Genomic DNA, 11400 nt, shown 5'->3' with positions numbered 1-11400 from the left:
TACACAAACGCACACACACACGCGCACACACACACAAATGCACACACACACACACACACACACACAAGTCTCTGTTCACTATTCTTGGGAGGGTCGTTGCAGTAGTCTTCATGCACCTTTTTCATGGCGTCTTTTACCGTCATTAGACTCTCCGGCTGGATTCCCAAGCACAACCAACTGTGACTGTGGATATTATCGAACCTTCTAGTTTCTGTTCTACTTCTAATTTTCCGTTCGGTTGGTTCGACTTGATGAATCATCTTCCGATTCTTTTCTGCGACACTCATATCCGTAGTACTGGAGTTGTGACCGCTCAATGCAGAGAGGTAGCAGCTCGAGCCGGAGAGCCCCTTTGTTCTTCGAGTTATGCACCCTGTCGAGTAACGTTATTCCAGAAATCCTTTGGTAGAACCCAGTATCTGCCAATTGTATTCGCAAGCTCACTCATTTGGTCATTGCCAACATTCAGGACCAAAGGTGAGGATAGGCACGAAAACTATATATGTATATATATAGCGTATTCGAACTACATACATACATACATACATACATATACACACATACAATTATATATGTATATATATAGCGTATTCGAACTACATACATACATACATACATACAGACATACATACATACATGCATATACACACATATAATTATATATGTATATATATATAGCGTGTTCGAACTGAATTTGACAGGTTCATGGACACAATCTATCATAATAACTCTCCTCAAGAATGGTAAGCTCAAGAAATGCAAAAACTACCGCATGTTCGGCCTCGTCAGTCGGCCCAGCAGAGTGCTATTGAGAAACATTCTGAACAGGCTAAAAACCTCAAGTAGAAAAAATAATTGCAGAAGAAGCTAGTTTCAAGGAAAACAAAAGCACAATGAAACAAACTTTCAATCTGTGAGTTCTTGGAGAAAAAATATCTCGACCATTAAATGATCATCAATGAAAAAGTACATCAGCCTAAACGTGTTTGAAGACTACAGACAACTAAACGAGAAAGCAACTAATGCTGTCTACTATAACGGAATGATCAGAAACTAGTTTCGAACAACAGTAGATGTATATCAAGGATGTCTGCTCTCACCTATCATCTTCAATGTCTTCCTGGAAATAAACATGTCGGATACACATGAAGACAATAAAGGCACAGTCAGTATTGGTTCTTCAACCGTCGCCAACCCCCGATTCACAGACGAAATCGATGGCTTAACAGGAACATAAACAGAGCTGGAAAACTTGGTGAAATAGCTACGCAGTACTTGAAAGGCGTACGGCATGGAAATGAGCGCAGAGAAAACCAAAATTGTGGCCAACAATAACAAACGAATGGCTGCATATGACATCACAGTGAACGGATAAACATTAAAAAACTTTCAGAAAGTTCAAATCAGCTAGAAACTATCGTCGCCAACGAAATATTCAGGCCAGGAATCCTCTTACAATTGGACAGGCAACGGTAGTGCTCACAAAACTCAGGTCAATCGGGAAAGACAGGAACATTAGGGTTTGCACAAAAGTTAGACTAATGCGACCACTTGTGATTTGCATCTTTCTATACGCCTGTGAGATTTGATCATTAACAGCAGAACTGGGAAAATAACGTAAATGCAATGGAAATAAGATGTTACTGACGGCGCGTGATGAACAAAGAAGTAAGAATATGAATATTCCAGACTATTGGACTGAAGAGTACAACAGTGCACTTAGAATGCCAGCATGTACACACTAATCTTGGTCTTGATATTGATGCCATGATTTGCCCACACTCTCTTTTCGAGTTTTCCAAAGGCTACAGAGGCCTTCTGAATGCGCAGGTGTATTTCTATATCCATTGAACCATCCCTTGATAATGTACTCAGGTAAACAGAAGTGTCAACTACACCCAACCTAGTTCTATGCACCATTATATTTGGCTCGACATATGGTTCCCCTGGTGATGGGTGAACATTACCTTGGTCTTTTTAAAATTAATTTCCATGCGGAAGGCATTACAAGATGCTGCAAAATAATCCATGATATGTTGCATGTCATCCTGAGAGTAAGCCCAAAAGTCAACATCGTCTACATACAAGAGTTCTCTAATTAATATTTGAAACACCTTGGATTTGAAATTGAACCTTCTTAGGTCAAAAAACCTTCCTGTAGTTCTAATTTGCAATAGAATACCCTTTCCACAGTCCTAGAATGCATGAGTCATCCTCACAGCAAAAAATATTGAAAACCGTGTGGGAGCCAGGATATCTTCCTGCTTTACGCCATTATCAACTGCGATTTCATTGGACAATTTTCCATTCAACACAGCCCGAGCCTTCATATTTCTGTGCAGTCGAACGAACATATCAATAAACTTTGGTGGGAACCCTATTTTCCCTAATATTTTCCACAGTGCACCTCTGTTCACCGTATCAAAGGCTTTTGTCAGATCAACAAAGACCTGATATAGAGGAACCCTCGGCTCAATACATTTCTCCTAAATCTGCCTTGCTGAGAAGATTATATCAATCGTCATTCTGCCAGATATAAAGCCACTTTGTGATTCAGGGATCACTGTAGGACAAATGTCCTCCATCAACCTGCTCAACAATAATTTAGCAAGAATTTTTCCCACAGACTTCAACAGAGTGATGCCGCGTTAGTAACCGTAAGCCTTCTCAGCTCACGTTGTAAGGTGGCTTTATATTCTTTATATGTCTTTTTAATTGCAATTAAATTCGTTGGGCACTCTTCCAGAAGCTTTTCATGAAGAACATGTTTTTTCTTTAAAAGTTGGCTGATAATCAGATTATTATCATCAAACCAATCTTTATGTCGTTTTTTTTTGATGCCCTGAATCCAAGTTCTTCTGCTCCTGCTGTGTACAATTGATCCACGAACAGAACCCAATCAGCTTCAAACCATTGGCATTCATCTTACCGATGCCATAATGATCTAGTGCATCCCATATCCCATGAACTCTGCCAACTCGTGCATTGAAATCACCAAGAATTATAACTTTTTCTTCGACTGGAGTAGATATAATTGTGGTGCAAAGGGATTCATGAAATGTCATAATACTTTCCTCACTGGCCTTGAGAGCTGGAACATAAAAAGACAGAGTTGTTGCATATCGCAGCTTCATTATACGGTCATCGATTCTAGAGGGGTACCGTAAATGTTGTATTAGAGTTCCACGCACTGAAAAACCTACACCACCATCTCGCTGTTCTCCTTTTGGTTTCCCTGTCCAGAATAGTGTGAAACCTGATGATGCTTCAGTCAGCTGATCACACCCTAGTAGGTGTGTTTCTGACAAGGCTGCAATATGTATAAGTAATCTTTGAAGATCTTTTGTTACCAGTGCGGTTCATCTTTCTGGTCGGTTTGATGAGCTTTGGTCCAGAAGAGTTCTAACATTCCAGCAGCAAATATTTATTTAAATTCGTTTTTTCATAAATGTTTTGCTTTGTGATGAATTGTTTTCTTTCCTGCTTGAATTAACCGCAGATAGCCGCAGTAAACTACCCAACATTGATGTGACACGCAATTTTTAGTGCTCCTTTTCTAGCACCGTCCCAAGACTTTGGGTGAGCAGTGCTCTCGTTAATAGGGCTTCCCAGACATAGGTGTCTCCACCGGAGTTAACCCCTGTTACAGGAAGACATAACAACGATGTTATGATAAGACCCGTGCCACCTATGTATAGATTTGTAGTTATATGCTTCCAATTTGTCAGGTCTGCACACGTCGCCACTCCATCGCCATAGGGCTTTCATCTGTAAGAAAGACAGATGAGAAGAACACAAAAGAGACATCTGTACATCACTGGATTATAGTGGCAAACGCTTGTACTACACGAGCACCACTCTCTAAGTTTCAGTGATTATTGTTTGTGACAAGCCTAAGCCAGATGATCAGTAATCACATCAACCGCAGGTTTTATTTCAAGTTTTCCTCTTTTAGAAGGATACTGTAATAACAGCCTGGGATCCATGATATATATAAAAGAATATAAAAAAAAAACGATACATAAAGGAAACGATATATACATATTTACACATATTTGTTGGATGGCAGTTGACTATTCATGAGTTCCTCCTCCCTTTGACGGGACATATATTTCGCCCCGCTGGGTGTCCAACAGTCACCCTCCTCACCAAGCAGGCTTGGTGCCAGTTTAGTGCCAGTTTAGTCGCCGACGACCCGACCATGCAACAGCTTGTATTGGGTTACATGTTACCAGTAGAACACAAGAGCGACCTCACATAACATACATACATACATACATACATGCGCGTATACGCTTATACATACACACATGCGCGTATGCGTATATACTTACATATTTTATCATTTATTTCAGTCATTAGACTGCAGCCATGCTGGGACACCGCTTTGAAGAATTTTCAGTCGAATGAATCGGCTGCAGTACTTATTTTGTTAAAAGCCTGATACTTATTGTATCGGTCTCTTTTGCCGAACGACTAACTTATGGGGCCGTAAACACACCAATTCCGGTTGTCAAGAGATGGGGAACAAGCACTGACAGAGGCTTCTTTCAGTTTCCGTCTACCAAATCCACTCACAAGACTTTGGTGGACCCAAGGCTATAGTAGAAGACACTTGTCTAGGATGCCACATTGTGGGACTGAACTTGGAACCAGATGGTCGAGAGGATGTCATGGAAGGTGTTGAGGGCTGTGGATCCGAGCGACTTGAACAGCTCAGCAGGTATTCCGTCCCTTCCTGGTTCTTTGCCGTAGGTCATCTGTTTGATGACGGTCTGTACCTTTTCTCCGCTAGGCGGGAGGTCCAGATCTTCCTGGGTTGGCTGCTGGTGGATCTGCTGTAGGGCTGTTTGGTCGACGAAGGAAGGGCGGTTGAGCTGGCTGAAGTGTTGAAGTGTTCTTGCCACCTTGCGCTGTGACTTTCTTTGTTTTTGATGATGGTGGAGCCATCAGCTGAGAGCAGGGGTTCCGATTCTCTAGTTGAAGGTCCATAGATGACTTTGATGGCATTAATCAGCTGCTTGGAGTTGAACAACTCCAAGCAGCTGATTAACGCCAACGTCGGCGTAGAGCTGCACTTCCTCGGTTTTCTTTTCTCATTAAGCATTTTGTACGGCATGAAGTTCACTCTGAGCTTTGGTCTTGCATTCCTTGAATATGGCCACATCGTGCGACACAGATGGGATGGTTCTGCCAGTTGATGTAGGCGGCTCTCTTCTCTTTTAACAGGGCTCCGATGGCTTTATTGTTTTCGTCAAACCAGTCTTGATACCGCTTCTTGGGGCCAAGGACTGCTTTAGCTGTCTCAGTGACTGCTTCTTTGAACTTGTTTCCATTTTCCCTCTGGTCCTCCAGTAAGCAGACCTGCTGCATCGAGTATTTCATCAAGGCTGTTCTGGAAGTCCCGCTGGTATTTGGAAGACTGGAGTCTTGCTGTGTTGGAGGCCTATTTGATGAGCTCGGGGCGCTTGAGTTGGTGGGGGACTATGCGAATGTTGAGCTTGGCTCGAACAAGGCGGTGCGCATTGCCCCGTTGGTGAGGACGTCACTGCTGTCGCGCTGACGGGTGATGATGTAGTCTATGAGATGCCACTGTTTAGATCGGGGATGCATTCACGCTTTCTTGCATTTATCAGCCTGCCTAAAGACTGTGTTTGTGATGAGCAATTCATGTTCTGCGCACTTGCACAGCAGAAGTCCGTTGCTGTTCATCTTGTCTACATCGTGTTTCCCAATCACTCACCGCCTCTCATTGCAGTCGCTGCTAACTCTGGCGTTGAAATCACCCAACAGGATGAGCGTGTCAGTGGCAGGCGTGGTACGTTGTAGAGTGTCAAGGTCGGTGTAAAACTGCTCCTTGACTTCCTCCGTGGATGTCATGGTGAGGTGTAGGCGCTAATGATAGTGGTGAATCGCCCGTTGCTGATTGGGAGGCGGATATTCATCTGCCTTTCATTGACACCATTCGCGAGATCGGGGATCTGTATGAAGTGTTTGGGTCCGGTGGCAAGTCCAATCCCGTGGAGGCGGTCTTCGTTCTGGTTCTTTCCTTTCCGGAAAAAGTTGTATCCGTTGGATTCGGTTACCGATCCCTCTTCGGCTAGTCGGGTTTCACTCAAGGCCGCGATGTCGATGCTGTATCTCGACAGTTCGGTGGATACAAGGGCTGTCCTTCCCTGGGATCTTGGGACATTGTCACGATCAAAAAGGGTACGCACGTCCCACGTCCCGATGATGAGTTTCTTCTTTTTCAATTGGAATCGACTACAAATCGGTAAGTCTGCCCGCTGCGGTAAACTGGCCATACGGCGTAGGGCAGACTTTGTTTAGTTCACCTTTTCTAGGTCTCTCCCTTACTGGGGTGAGCAGTGCATTTGTAAACGGTTGCTCAGTCTCCTGAGATGCTGCCGAAGTCCTCCGCTGCCTCGAATCCAAAGGACAACGACCAAAGTCCCAAGCCGCCTATTTGCAGGTTCGTGACTATGACTTCCAGTGACTACCTCCACCTGTCACTTTCGCCATTCCCCCGTGGCCGCAGGACATCAGTGGGAAGTTAGGATTGGGATACATAAATACTTATGCGAGAGGTTGATTAAAGTGGAAGACTCGTTGCACGCGGACAGTCCCACTCTCTCGGCAGATGAGACCTTGATCCAGTGGCACGGTGAACCGTTACGTTGGAGACCTTCCTGCTACAGTGGAAAACCAGAACGTCTTCGCGCCTTGTTCTGTCCTAAGCGCTCCACAACGCCTGCTGGAACCGCCTTCTTAGCCATTGGACCACTTTTGGTCTCGTCCGCCCAGTCTGCCGGAACCAGTCTTTGCATGCCAAGGGTAGGCAAACTCTGAGTTACTCACTGAGGGTTTCAGATCCGTCGGCTACCCTCACCTAGTTTTGCCGGACTGTCGAAGCCGTTGCCCGGGGGTGTGACTGCTGTTACATGCAAATAGTTACGAGGAACCCTAGGTAAAAGCTGGGAGTCAAGTGGGGACCAAGGTGGGCAGACCGATCCTAAAAGGGTGCGACAATCTCCCCATCAGAGGTGCTAGTCCCACCCGACTACACCAGACAAATATAAAACACATAAAATATATGTGTAGATATAAAATAAAGATAAAAAATAAAAAGGGAATATCAAAATATAGATTGAAAAAGAAGTTTAAAAATATACAATATATATATATATATATATATATATATATATATATATTCCACGCGCGCTCGCGCACGCACACATTGTTGAATGGCCAATAAGTATACATGGATACACAACACAACACACACACACACACACACACACACACACACACACACACACATTCCTCAAGCATATTTGCTTAGCGCTGTCACCACGTACAGTATTTATGGTGAGCCGCTGAGTAGCGCAACTAGTCATTGAATATATCTGGAATATCATAAGAGGGACCTGTCTCTCGTGTCAGTTCGTAATGTTACCTTTCTGTTGTCTGTGGCCGAAGAGGAGATAACCACTCTGGAATGCATGCATCCCACAATCTGGTTAGGTGCGTTATGGGCTGAATCGGTGTATGCACCCCCTAATTCTCTGCAGTAAGAAATTTTCTCCATTGCAAAATACAATGAAAGGCATTCATACAGTTTCGAATATGCCTGCAGCATATTTGAACTGATACATACATACATACATACATACATACATACATACATACATACATACATACATACACACACATACGTACGTACATATATACATACATGCATACCTGCATACATACATGCCCGAAGAAGTCAAACGCCTCTACCGAAACGTATCATCAGATGAAAGGCTGGGCGAATATCAGCAGAATATGTTAGTAGAAAGCTCCATGATGATAGTAACACTGATAATTAAAGCAGTCTATCATGGACCAACAACCGGATTACTACCTCCCACTTTGAAAAATATGCGCTTGCAATCCAGAAACAAGAAATATCAACCAAATACCTGATGCACAAAAGGGACAGTGGCGCAGGAAAAGCATCAAAATGTGACAATCGATGCAGACTTTGTGGAGTTAACACCGAAGATATTACCCACATCATAAGCAGTTGTCCAAAAATGTCACCGCGGTTTATCTACTGATGAGACATGATGTAGTTAGGGCACTGTATAATGAGATCCGTTGGAAGGAAAACTTCGAGGTTAAAGAAATAAGAACCTACAGTATGGTAGTCTCGGGGATTGGAACCAGCTGTCTCAGTGACACGCTTGTTTCCCGTCCATCAGATAAACGTACAAGTGCGTATTGAGGGTTACAGTCTAAAAGTTCTACTTCATCAACCAGGGGGTCATACTTGGATTATCTGACATTCCTTTTCAAGTACACAGGTCCGGGAGTCAGAAGCCAGTTGGGTAGTGTTGTTCCCATCGTAGATTTGCAGTTGTAGGAAAATAGGCGTACATGTTGAGTTTCATTTGTAGCTGTGCTGAGCAGCGATCTGATAGCGTGCAGAGCGCCTGTAAGTACTTGCTCCCAATGACTGATTGGTAAAGCACAGGATTTGAGGGATAGGGTAATGGCTTTCCACAGCGTACCATTCAGTCTCTCCACCTGACCGTTGCAACGAAGATTGTATGGAGTTGTGCGACTTGTTGCTACTCCTTTCTATATTAGGAAAGATCTCAATTCCTCTGACATAAATGCAGATCCTCTATCACTGTGGACGTATGATGGCATTACACAAATAGCAAACAGTTGAGAGAGGCAACAAATGGCAGTAGAAGCAGAAGTATCAGCACAGGCAAATGCAAACGGAAACGTGAGTATTCGTCAACAATAGTCAGCAGGTATTTGTTAAGTGTCACTGATGGTAGAGGACCCTTGAAATCCAGACTGAGTCTCTCAAACGGTTGATTAGCCTTCATCAGATGAGATTGAGAGGCTTGAAAAATGCTGCTTTTAGTTCAGTACAGACTTTACAGTTAGATGTCATCATCTTAACGTCTTCCAGTGAAAACGGGAGCCTTTTTGATTTGACAAAATGAAACATTCTCGTAACACCTGGATGACTTAAGTTTTACAGATTTTTACAGTTCCAGTGATGGACTGGATCTGTAGTCTTCGAATTAGCTTTCTCCCTTCTGGTTTTGAGAAGCCCAATTTCTCAAGATTGGTATTTAGGCAGTGTGTTACCTATCCCAGGGCCCCAATAATTACAGGCATAAACCTGAACTTGTAATCTGGATAGAGCAACTGCAGATTTCTCAATAGCCCAGCATAGGTGTTCTCTTTTTCACTATCCCAAATCATTATATCAGCTCTGTTGCGCTTACATTTTACTGAGGTCTTTACTGGTATATTCCAACAGTATTCCTTATTATTATAAGTGGCCATGGCTACCACCATATTGTGGGATCTTATTTTTTTGTCCTTGGGATTATGCTTCCGACAGATTGTATTATAGAGTGTCCTAGCTACAACGTCATATCTCATCGGTAGATAACACCGTAATGACATTTTCGGACAGCTGCTTATGATGTGGGTGATATCTTCAGTGTGAACTCCGCAAAGTCTGCATCGCTTGTCACACTTTGCAGCTTTACCGGCATCTCTATCCCTTTTGTGCATCAGGTACTTGGTTGATATTTCCTGTTCCTGGATTGCAAACGCATACCGTTCAAAGTGGGAGGTAGTAATCTGGATATTGGTCCATGATAAACTGCTTTGATGATCGATGTTACTGTCATCATGGAGCTTTCTAGTAACATATCTATGCATAGTCTTCTCATATAGGCTCATTCTTTCATCTGATGATACGTTGCGGTGGAATCGTGCGACTTCTTTGAGCATGTATTCTAGGTTATCAGACAAAGAGTGTTGCTCAAGGAGCTGCCTTCAAAGTCTTAAGATATTATCAGCCTCATGCATGCAAACTTGGTCAAGGGACGCACTTCGACACTTGGTAGTTAAAAGATGTCACCGAAGGGATATGATGCGACATTCAAATGCATTTTGGATCGATGTTAAGCCTCTTCTACCTTGCTTTCGTTTTAGGTAGAGGCGGTCTACATCCCTGTTCATGTGGAAATTGTGTGCTTGTTAGTATTTTTCGGGTGTTGAATGACTCGGGTCTCATCAAGCGTCCAATCAAGCAGCCCAAATGTTAATGAGTACTGGCACTACAAACACATTGTGGGCCACTGTTTTATTGAAAGCAGGGAGTTCTGAGGTCCAAATTTTCTTTATTCGGCTGTAGTATTCTTTAGTGACATGTGTTCTCCCTTCTTCCCAGCTGCTTGTTCTGCTGTAATGATGTTATTGGTTACACAATGGTCCTGGAAGAAGAGGTTTAAACCTGCTGTATATATTTTATACATTAAGTTCTGGCATGCAATTGGCCGGTAAGTTTTTGCCATGTGGGTGGTTCTACATTTGGGGATCAATTTTGTCTCTGCCAGAGCTAACCAGTGTGATATGCTACTGTTCCCAATGAGAGCTTGCTGGTACAAATTGATAAGATATGGTCGGTAGAATGTTAGCTTCTTGTACCAATATCCAACAATCAAGTCTCTTCCAGGTGCTTTTCCATCCTGGAGTTTTTGGATCACAGTTGCAAGAGTTTCACCATCAATGTTGTATGTCTTGGATGTAATGCAGGAGCAATAACTTTTTTCGGAATTCTTCCATTCACAGAGCATCTTGGTTAAATTTCATCTCTTCACTCCAGATTTTCCTCCAGAAGGAGTCTATATCTTCTCGTGAAGGAGCTTCCGTCATATTTACTGTTCCTCCTCTCATGTATCTGTATACTGTTGCCTGGTTGCGGTTAAATTTTTTATTTATTGTTCTTTTGGTTATTCTCTTCTGATGTCTGAGTTTTTCACTGACAGCTTGTAGCTCTTGCTTGAGGGTAATCAGTTTGCAAGTGAGTGTCCTCTTTCTTGCTGTCTCCAAACACCATTTTTATCTCCTTCTTTACTTTCTGTTGGTGGGACGTATAGTGATTTGCTTGTTTGCATGCAATAAGCATCATTACATGACTGATAGTCTTCCGTAAACCAATTATCTTTTTCTCTGTCTTCAAAACCCATGTTGGTACTTTCTTTGATATTTCGGTTTTGTTTACTTTTTGAATGTCATTCATATAATACTTTGCAATAGTAGCCAGAGCATATAGACAGGCGTTAATCTGCCAGTATGTGGGTTCATCACACTTGTAAATACTCACCAGCAATACATACATACATACATACATACATACATGCATACGTACACAGCTACATAGATACATACATATGTGAGTGCTAGTAAGTGTGTGTATTGATTCAGAATTATATATAGATAAGTACCCCTTCAAGTATAAAAATGGCGACAATCTACCCATCTCTCTCTCTCTCTCTCTCGCTCTCTCTCTCTCTCTCTCTCTCTCTCTCTCTCTCT

The sequence above is a fragment of the Octopus bimaculoides genome, chromosome 15, assembly GCF_001194135.2.
Source record: "Octopus bimaculoides isolate UCB-OBI-ISO-001 chromosome 15, ASM119413v2, whole genome shotgun sequence".
Classification (NCBI taxonomy): domain Eukaryota; kingdom Metazoa; phylum Mollusca; class Cephalopoda; order Octopoda; family Octopodidae; genus Octopus; species Octopus bimaculoides.
This window is presented reverse-complemented; position numbering follows the sequence as displayed.